A 12,042-nucleotide genomic window follows, 5' to 3' on the forward strand; every position below is an offset into this window, starting at 1 on the left:
AAATGCGGTACGAATCTTGATGAGATAGGGTGTACCGCTCACTGTTTGGCTTCCCAGGACAAGCTTGTAATACCGGCGCTATAGAAGTCCTATAGAAAAAAGACTAAACGCAAATTGCGTAAGTGGATTTGCGGTAAGGCCAAAAAAGTGTGCGGTGCGCCTAAATCTGCAAGACTCGTAATAGCAGTGGTAGTAAAAAAGCAGCGTTATAAGGCTTAACGCTGCTTTTTTACTCATAACGCAAGACTCGTAATCTAGCCGTTAGTTTTGTATGTAAATAATGTAGATATGCTATAACAGTTTTGCACATTTAGTAATGATTTGAATGTTTGCTTTTTTAAGTTTCTTCTTGTGTCCCTACAACTGGAACTGGTCTTATTATCCATAAGCCCACCAGGCTGCTATCTATACAGGATAGTATATGAAATGCAGATAGGGAGGGTCTGTCACACTGAAGTAGACCTGCTGTCCCTAGCATAACATTGCTGACTTGTGACACAAGGGGCAACACTGAATTCTCATGTCACAGGGTCTGTGTGCGGTGGCTAGCTACAGTGGATATAAAAAAAATACAGAAATAACAGTGTAGACTTTTTTCCATCTGTAATGTAATCTTCCAAGAAACAAAAATTCAGAGGAAAAAAAGGAACATTTTAAATTAAAAAAAACATAAGTATGAACACTCCAACTAATACTTTGTGGAGTCACATTTTGCATTCCACGCAAAACAAAAAATTGACTAGACAAAATTATTGGCACCCTCAATTTAATTAAAATTGGTAGCACACCCCTTGGAAAAAATAACTGAAATCAATTGCTTCCTGTTACTATCAATGAGATTCTTATACCTCTCTACTGGAATTTTGAACCACTCTTCTTTTGCCAACTGCTCCAGGTCTCTTAGATTGGAATGGCTCCTTTTCCCAACTGCTGTTTTGAAACATCTCCACAGTGCTCTATGGGATTGAGATCTAGACTAATTGCTGGCCAGTTCAGTGCTCTCCAGCGTTGTGTCTTAAACCATTTCTGTGTGCTTTTGACGTGTGCTTTGGGTCAGATTTCATAATGTCATGCGCACAGTTAAGACATCCAGTGCCTGAAGCAGCAAAGCATCAGTGAACCTCCACCATGTATGACTGTAGGGACTGTATTCTTTACTTTAAAAGCCTTGTTTCTTTTTCTGAAAACAGTAGAATGATGGACTTTAACAAAAAGCTATAATTTTGTTTTGTCTGTCCACAGCACATTCTCCCAAAAGGATTTTGGCTTCCTCAGGTAAGTTTTGGCAAACTCCAATCTGGCTTTTTTATGCTCTGTGTCAGCAGTGGGGTCCTCCTGGGTCTTCTACAATAGCGTCCCTTTTCATTCAGATGGCAACGTATAGTGCAAGCTGACACATTTTTATACTGTGTCTGTAGGTCAGCTTCAATTTGTCTGGAAGTTGATCGAGGTTTTTTTATCCACCATTCGAACTATCAATATTTCTCTTTTGTCCACGTCCAGGGAGATTAGCTACAGTGCCATTGGCTGTAAACTTCTTAACAATGTTGCACACAGTGGACACAGGAACATTAAGATCTCTGGAGATGGACTTTTAACCTTGAGACAGTCCATGCTTTTCCACAATTTTTGTTCTCAAATACTCAGACAATTATTTGCTGTTCTTTCACTTCTCCATGGTCAGTGAGGCACACAGAGACACACAACAGAAAGCTTGAGTCAATTTTTCACCATGTTAACTGGTTACCAGTGTGATTTTTATATTGCCAGCACCTGTTAATTGATACAGGTGAGTTTAATTACAAATTACAGGAGCATCACAAACTTGGAATGCAATTATTTCTTACAATTTTGAGAAGGTGCCAATAATTGTATCTAGTCCATTTTTGGAGTTTTGTGTGGAATGTGTCAGAATTGACTTTTTTTCTCCACTTTTTTGTGTCATAACAATACAAACAAAAGAAATAAACATTAGAATGTCTAAACATTTGTAATTGCAACAATTTTCTGTATATATCAAATATGTATCACAGACTCCTAATGAAAATTCATCAGTATTACTTGTTTTCTTTAAAAAAATGTTAATACTTACCTGCATTATACATAGAACATTTTATGTTATGTGTAGAACATAGGAATTTGAAATATTTACAGTAAATACATAGTTCAAATCTTAATTAAAAAAAAGATATTGCATAAATATGGTTTTACATGTTTTCATCTACTTAGCTGCAAAGGGCTCCAATGAACTTCTATATATGTCTATGTATGTGTGCATATGTACTTATGTGTTTATATGTGCATAGATGTCTGCAAATACAAATATACATTTATATAATATACAGTATCTCACAAAGTGAGTACACCCCTCACATTTTTGTAAATATTTTATTATATCATTTTCATATGACAACACTGAAGAAATTACACTTTGCTAGAGAAAAGTAGTGTGTACAGCCTGTATAAAAGTGCAAATTTGCTGTCCCCTCAAAATAACTCAACACACAGCCAATAATGTCTAAACCATTGGCAACAAAAGTGAGTACACCCCTAAGTGAAAATGTCCAAATTGGGCCCAATTAGCCATTTTCCCTCCCCGGTGTCATGTGACTTGTTATTGTTACAAGGTCTCAGGTGTGAATGGGGAGCAGGTGTGTTAAATTTGGTGTTATTGCTCTCACACTCTCTTAAACTGGTCACCAGAAGTTCAACATGGCACCTCATGGCAAAGAACTCTCTGAGGTTCTGAAAAAAAGAATTGTTGTTCTACATAAAGATGCCCTAGGCTATAAGAAGATTGCCAAGACCCTGAAACTGCCCTGTGGTCCGATGAGACCATGATAAACTTATTTGGTTCAGATGGTGTCAAGCATGTGGGGCGGCAACCAGGTGAGGAGTACAAAGACAAGTGTGTCTTGCCTACAGTCAAGCATGGTGGTGGGAGTGTCATGGTCTGGGCCTACATGAGTGCTGCCGGCACTGGGGAGCTACAGTTCATTGAGGGAACCATGAATGCCAACATGTACTGTGACATACTGAAGCAGAGCATGATCCCCTCCCTTCGGAGACTGGGCCACAGGGCAGTATTGCAACATGATAATGACCCCAAACACACCTCCAAGACGACCACTGACTTGCTAAAGAAGCTGAGGGTAAAGGTGATGGACTGGCCAAGCATGTCTCCTGACCTAAACCCTATTGAGCATCTGTGGAGCATCCTCAAATGGAAGGTGGGGGAGCGCAAAGTCTCTAACATCCACCAGCTCTGTGATGTCATCATGGAGAAGTGGAAGAGGACTCCAGTGGCAACCTGTGAAGCCCTGGTGAACTCCATGCCCAAGAGGGTTAAGGCAATGCTAGAAAATAATGGTGGCCACACAAAATATTGACACTGTGGACCCAATTTGGAAATTGCCACTTAGGGGTGTACTCACTTTTGTTGCCAACGGTTTAGACATTAATGGCTGTGTGTTGAGTTATTATGAGGGGACAGTAAATTTACACTGTTATACAGTTTGTACACTCACTACTTTACATTGTAGCAAAGTGTCATTTGTTCAGTGTTGTCACATGAAAAGATATAATAAAATATTTACAAAATTGTGAGAGGTGTACTCACTTTTGTGAGATGCTGTATATATATATATATATATATATATATATATATAAATATATATATACACATACATATACATTTTTTAGACATGTATATGTATGTATCACATATATCTTATGTTTAAGCCCTTTCCCTACCTTTTTTTTCTCTAACACCTGAGACATCAGATCTTTGAGACCTTTAAACTTTTTTGTGCAATTGTTTTTAATAATTTTTTGTTTTGCGAAACAGTTAACCAGAGCTTTGAGGATGCGGTAATCATTCTAGTGTAAATCGTGATTACGCTCAATCAATCGCATTTACTTTTAACTTGTAATAGAAGCTAAAAACCCTACTCGTGCAAACACCCATGATATACCCCTTATTGCTTGTGGGTAACTGTTAGCACTCAACTCATAATCTGGCCCTCAAGGGGCTCATCTGATGACAAAGAAATAGCAGTTCTAACTTTCACAAAACCTGAACAAACAATTTACCTCACAGGCCACAATAAAAGTTCTAAATTGCAGACGATACCCTTAAAATGTATCTGGCATAGAGGTTCTACAGTATCAGAAACTAATTCAGAGGGATTGGAAATGTTTGCAGCAGCTATCTCTGCTGATTCAATGTTAATGCTTTTGTATTATTTATCAAACAGCTTAATAATCAATCAATCATCAATGTCCTTCACAGTAGATTGATTCCTGTGTCAGCCAAGTATATATATGATTCACTTTTGTCCTCAGCCAATACTGACCACACTTAAAAAAAGATTATATTATTTGTGTTGTTGACTGCTTGCAGCAGTAATACTAGCTACTACATTAACTTTGTTTAAGTTTACGCTGCTGTCCAGCTGCTCCTCTGACGCCCTGAAGACCTTCTAAATAGGAAACAGATGAATAGTTGAGTGGGTTTTGTTATCAAACTAATTCTGAACAACTCCATAAGTGAATATTTTTTTTCATGATGATTGATTTTGAAATTAATCTGAAATTATGTTTTTGTTGTGCACGTGTCTGTTCTTTGACACTCTGCTGTTTATATAACACTGTCACCATGGTTGCTGATATTTTGAAAGATGAGAGTGTGTATCCTTCATAAACATGATTTATTTAACATTTTTAGCTGCATATACTATATGCTTTATCTTTTCTTAATGAAATATCGAGGCTTAAAAAGCCAACTTAAATAATTCTGAAATTGTGTTATGATATTTATTGCAGAACACTTTTGTCACAGTTATCAAAGTATCTCTTATATTTGTATAATTATATAACGTCATATTACTTAATACCATAGTTACAGATTGTCATATTATCAAGTATGGCTTAATGCCACTGTTACAGATTGTCATATTATCTAGGATGGCTTAATGCCATTGTTACAGATTGTCATAATAATTTGCATGTCTTGATAACGTAATTACAGATTGGCATAGTGCCTCATAAAACTAATTACCATAGTGAAGAGAACTAACATTATGTCAGGGTTCCAAATTGGTCAACCATACCTGCTTCTTCCTGGAAATAAGTCGTAGTCATTAAGATTTTGGTAACTTTAAGTCCTCAATCCAGAGAGGCTGTGTAAAAGGCTGTATCTGTAAACAAAATTACTCCTAACCTCAATAAAGCTTATACCTCTAAGTCGGATACAGGATATTCAGCCAGCTGTGCTGGAGCTCAATCAGTACTTTTCTGAATTTTTGTCATCAGAAGTATTTCTGATCAAAAATCCTCTCAGTCCTTCTATCTTGTATTGTATCTTCAGTTCCCATTCTGTTTTTAATTGGCTTCTCTGGTTATTTGGCTCTTAAACTGTTTGCTAACGTACAACTTTTTTTTTTTAATTGATCTGATTTGGTCTCAGGTTAAGACCATGGCCTGTGTATGTATATGTATGTATTTGTGCTGAATATAAAATAAACTTATAAACATACACAAAACATGTTTTATGGCAGGAATACCTGCCTTCCCTTCTGTCTCCAAGTAGATAATATGGTCCTAAATCTAACTTACTTCATTCCTCCACCCCCTACATGTCCTGTTTGTGTTCTTTAGTGAAGTAGAGAGCAGTCAAAACCAATCTCTATGGACACAGCAATTTAGGAACCAGAGCATAGAGGAATCAGAGTGCAAGAACAGCTCTGTAACTAGATTTTTTTTCTTGTAGTGCCGCAAAACCCTTATGCGGCTGGTTATTTGCAGGTATGGCAAATTTACATCACTTTAACATGAGATAATATAAAAAGAAATTCCTGAGGAGGAAAAAACTTAAGAGGATGCGCTTGGAACACAGGTTATCAAAGTGGGACCTACCACTTTATGATTGGGTTTGTACCCGTATGCATAAATAAAAAAAAAAAAAAAAAAAAAAAAAAAAAAATTATTTTTTTATAAACAGCACAGTGTTTGGTATGTGTAAAAAATTATAATAATGACGAAAATAAATTGTGTGTAAAACAAGTGCTCAGGACAATTTGTGTATAATATTAGTGATACATTGAAATAATCAGATATCACAGATAAACAATGATATTTGTGGCGATTAGTAAAATATATAAAAAAAGTACTTATCAATGTCCCAAAAATTGCTGTGATGTAAAAAATAAGTGTCCAATCCTAATATGTGAACAGTGATGTGTTCAGGTGTTTGGCGTGCTCCTCTTGTGTCCCGCGGTGCGATGGGTCAGGGTGTCTAGAATGGAAGATAAACAAGGGGCGCCAACATAGTGTGAATCGTTCAAACAACAAATATAAAAGTGATGTGCAAAAAACTACTCACAAGGAAAGTGGCACCTTAAATGAATAAGGTGCGATAAAGCAGGCTGACATTCAAATTCCAGCAGTCAGTACGCTGGAGGTCTCACCCAGAGGACCTGTGGAATCCAGATAGGCGTCTAGAAAGTAGCACCCACGTTTTTCAGGGCCAATGGCCGGACCAGGTGAGCTGCAAGCTGATAGGTGTTCTCCTGCTGCACTCACGCCACCGAGACTTTTCTCCAAAAACGACAGTGTCAGTGTATGAAAGGTTCCGTGGTAAAAGTCCTGTTTCAAAAACAAGTGGATCGTGGAAAGAAGCAAAAATACCGGGTCGTGGTATAAAACAAACAGTATTTATTTTGCAACGCGTTTCTCAGTCTATTCCAGACCGTTTCATCAGGCATAATCATAGTTAACAATAGAGATCTATTTAAACCCACAGTGACCCGGAATTGAAACAAAAGGTCAACTCTATTAACAATGTTGCAATTGCAAAAACATTTAACTTTTGATACATTGTATAAATTGGTTTGAACAATTGTGACCACACAGATAACACTTAAATAAAAAGTATATAAAAAACCCTATTCGCAATTACCAAATATATCTGGAAAAAAATAAAATATCTCATAGTAAACTGGACATATATTAACATGTGTGTATATGTATATCTCATCTCCTGGTTGGATTCGAACCCAGGACCTAATGTGTGCTAGGCAATGGAAAAATCAAAAGGCTACCTTTATGTCTTGTTTGAATTTCTTGCAAAAAGGATTAGTATTGATACAAAATATATAAATTGATCTACATGTCTCATCTTATTTGGTCTTTTTAATAAATGACTCTAATTTTTAAAACCAAACTAAAAGGAATTTTCTTATAAATATAAAACTAAAAAAGAAATGTTCGTGACAAATGCTTACTATAAATAAGTGACATATAAAAATTGTAAAAAATATATATGTATATATATATTTTATTTTATGGCTCCACTGGACTTGAACTTGGGACCTTCTGTATGTTAAGCGAGCATGAAATTGATAAGGCTATCTTGAAGGGCTATTTTTATGTTATATATTGGAGCAGAAATATGTTAGGAATTATGTGATTAATAATATGTATATATATATTTGGGACTCCACTGGACTCGAACTTGGGACCTTTTGTATGTTAGGCGAACAAGAAATTGGTAAAGCTATCTTGAAAGTTTATGTTATATATTGGGGCGGAAATATATTTGGGAATTATGTTATTAATTGTTTCCAATCATATACAACAACCAAATAGACTAAAAAGTGTATCCAGAATGTATATAAACAATTGTAGGTGTATGTATTGATGAATAATCAAACATTCAAAAAGATGAAATGTGCAAAATAGTGTATCGTAGAAAATAATATAAATCAGGTATGTAAAATATAATATAATATGAAACTATATAGGTGCTTGGACTATTAGGTTTAGAACCGGATAGACAAGTGCATACATATACACAACTATGTGGACATGCTCATCATGGGCATATACACATAAATATAAGTGTATGGAAACATAACATATTCTATATGTGTCTAAATTGCATTAATGCAATATATTATTGAAGACTGACAAAGAAGAGAAAAAGAAATAAGAGAGATATAATGTAGTGGTATCAACATATGGTAGTGTTTGTTAATGTATATCAAAAAATATAAGAAAATATGATGTACTAGACCCTAAAAGCTAAATCTCATATTAGATATAAATGTAACCTGTATAAAAGTGATAATTTATGTGAAGGCTGCCAAATCTACATTGGCGTTTAAGCCTAATGGATACAAGGTTTTGAGTTTGTGTATCCAATATGTTTCTAATTGCCTGAGTTTAATCAGACGATCATAATCTGTGGAAGGTGGTACATGATCAATAGGGATAATTTTATAGATATCTGAACTCCCGTCGTGTATCGTTTCACAATGGTTGGGGACACTATGGTTGGTTTTAGTTTTTTTACAATTTTTACAATTTCGATGATGTTCACCCCAACGGGTACGGAGATTTCTAATAGTGCGCCCTACATACTGGACGCCACAAATACAATTAAGGAGATACACTATATATTTAGATTCGCAATTGAGACGATGTGTGATTTGATAAGTTAAACCAGTAATATTGGATTTAAAAGATTTTTGTGAAATTGTAAATTTGCACATGTTGCAACCTCTTTTGCCACATTTAAATGATCCATGGGAAGCTAAAAAGTTTAAAGTTTTGGTTTGTTTATTGGACCGAAATTGGCAATGTTTTACTCTTTTACTGGGGGCTAATTGATTCCTTAAAGTGGGAGCTCGTCTATATACAATTTTGGGTTTTTCACCGACTATATCTTTAAGGAAAGGATCCTTTTGGATAATGTTCCAATGTTTATGTAGTATGTTTCGAATTTTGTAGTGGTTGTTATTGTATTGTGTAATGAAAAGTGGTTCACAAACAACGTTGTTTGTGGATTTCTTTTTGGTTTGATTGTTGGTGCTATTTTGGACTTTTTCAAAGATTAATTCTCTATCTAGATTGCGTGCTTTTTTAAGACATTGATTTAGTAGATCTATAGGATAACCTTTGTCTACAAAGCGTTGGTAAAGAACCTTGCTTTGAATGTCAAAAGATTCTAAATTGGAGCAATTCCTGCGTATTCTCTTAAATTGGCTGTATGGGATGTTTCTTTTCCACCCTATATGGTGGTTACTAGAGAAGTCTAGATAGCTGTTGCTATCGACTTTTTTGAAAAAAGTCTGAGAAATGATGTTACCTTGATTATCCCAACTTAGTAATAGATCCAAGAATTCTATTGAAGATTTTTGTATATTAGCTGTGAAGGTTAAACCCATCTGATTCTGATTTAAATGTTCTATTAGTGTGTTAGCTAGCTCGTGGCTCCCTCTTAAAATAAAAATCAGGTCATCTATATAGCGGCCATAGTATACCAGGTTCGCCCAAAAGCTTGAGGAATAAATATATCGGTCTTCAAAGATTCCCATAAACAAATTTGCAAAGCTCGGGGCGAACCTGGTACCCATGGCCGTCCCCTTGACCTGTAGAAAAAATCTATCTTGAAAAATAAAATAATTGTGCTTGAGGATGTATTCTATTCCTTCCAATATATATTCTTTTTGGATGTCTGGCATATATAGGTCCTTTTCCAAAAAGATGGAAACTGCATTAATACCCATGTTATGGCAAATGTTAGAATAAAGGGAGCCAACATCACAAGTGATCCAAATTAGATCATCGTTAGTAGAAATGTTTTTAAGTTGATATAGTAAATGTGTGCTATCTCTGATATAGGAGGGTAAAGTAACAACATATTTTTGTAAAAATTGATCTAAATAAAAAGATAAATTGTATGTGAGGTTACCAATGCCTGCTATAATGGGGCGTCCAGGTGGATTAACTTGATCTTTGTGGATTTTGGGCAGGTGGTAATAGTGTGCCATACTAGGATTTGTGACTTTGAGAAATTCTTTCTCTTCTTTATTTAGAATACCTGTGGATATGCCCTTTTGTATTAGTGTACTGTACCCTTTTAGGAAAATACTTGTTGGATTGAAAGAGATTTCCCTATAATATTCAGTGTCTGTTAAAATTCTATTGGCCTCTTTGAGATAATCTCCTAGATCTTGTAGGACAATACCACCGCCCTTATCTGCATCCTTGATTATCAGATTTTTATTGTTGGCTAGCATACGTAAAGCTGTTTGTTCGCTTTTGTGTAAATGGTACTGTTTTTTGTGATCTTTTGAAAGTTTTTCAAGATCCTCAACCATAGTGTCCCCAACCATTGTGAAACGATACACGACGGGAGTTCAGATATCTATAAAATTATCCCTATTGATCATGTACCACCTTCCACAGATTATGATCGTCTGATTAAACTCAGGCAATTAGAAACATATTGGATACACAAACTCAAAACCTTGTATCCATTAGGCTTAAACGCCAATGTAGATTTGGCAGCCTTCACATAAATTATCACTTTTATACAGGTTACATTTATATCTAATATGAGATTTAGCTTTTAGGGTCTAGTACATCATATTTTCTTATATTTTTTGATATACATTAACAAACACTACCATATGTTGATACCACTACATTATATCTCTCTTATTTCTTTTTCTCTTCTTTGTCAGTCTTCAATAATATATTGCATTAATGCAATTTAGACACATATAGAATATGTTATGTTTCCATACACTTATATTTATGTGTATATGCCCATGATGAGCATGTCCACATAGTTGTGTATATGTATGCACTTGTCTATCCGGTTCTAAACCTAATAGTCCAAGCACCTATATAGTTTCATATTATATTATATTTTACATACCTGATTTATATTATTTTCTACGATACACTATTTTGCACATTTCATCTTTTTGAATGTTTGATTATTCATCAATACATACACCTACAATTGTTTATATACATTCTGGATACACTTTTTAGTCTATTTGGTTGTTGTATATGATTGGAAACAATTAATAACATAATTCCCAAATATATTTCCGCCCCAATATATAACATAAACTTTCAAGATAGCTTTACCAATTTCTTGTTCGCCTAACATACAAAAGGTCCCAAGTTCGAGTCCAGTGGAGTCCCAAATATATATATACATATTATTAATCACATAATTCCTAACATATTTCTGCTCCAATATATAACATAAAAATAGCCCTTCAAGATAGCCTTATCAATTTCATGCTCGCTTAACATACAGAAGGTCCCAAGTTCAAGTCCAGTGGAGCCATAAAATAAAATATATATATACATATATATTTTTTACAATTTTTATATGTCACTTATTTATAGTAAGCATTTGTCACGAACATTTCTTTTTTAGTTTTATATTTATAAGAAAATTCCTTTTAGTTTGGTTTTAAAAATTAGAGTCATTTATTAAAAAGACCAAATAAGATTATCTTCTAGACATTGTGAGACATGTAGATCAATTTATATATTTTGTATCAATACTAATCCTTTTTGCAAGAAATTCAAACAAGACATAAAGGTAGCCTTTTGATTTTTCCATTGCCTAGCACACATTAGGTCCTGGGTTCGAATCCAACCAGGAGATGAGATATACATATACACACATGTTAATATATGTCCAGTTTACTATGAGATATTTTATTTTTTTCCAGATATATTTGGTAATTGCGAATAGGGTTTTTTATATACTTTTTATTTAAGTGTTATCTGTGTGGTCACAATTGTTCAAACCAATTTATACAATGTATCAAAAGTTAAATGTTTTTGCAATTGCAACATTGTTAATAGAGTTGACCTTTTGTTTCAATTCCGGGTCACTGTGGGTTTAAATAGATCTCTATTGTTAACTATGATTATGCCTGATGAAACGGTCTGGAATAGACTGAGAAACGCATTGCAAAATAAATACTGTTTGTTTTATACCACGACCCGGTATTTTTGCTTCTTTCCACGATCCACTTGTTTTTGAAACAGGACTTTTACCACGGAACCTTTCATACACTGACACTGTCGTTTTTGGAGAAAAGTCTCGGTGGCGTGAGTGCAGCAGGAGAACACCTATCAGCTTGCAGCTCACCTGGTCCGGCCATTGGCCCTGAAAAACGTGGGTGCTACTTTCTAGATGCCTATCTGGATTCCACAGGTCCTCTG

This window comes from Bombina bombina, chromosome 2 (genome assembly GCF_027579735.1).
Source record: "Bombina bombina isolate aBomBom1 chromosome 2, aBomBom1.pri, whole genome shotgun sequence".
Taxonomy (NCBI): Eukaryota; Metazoa; Chordata; class Amphibia; order Anura; family Bombinatoridae; genus Bombina; species Bombina bombina.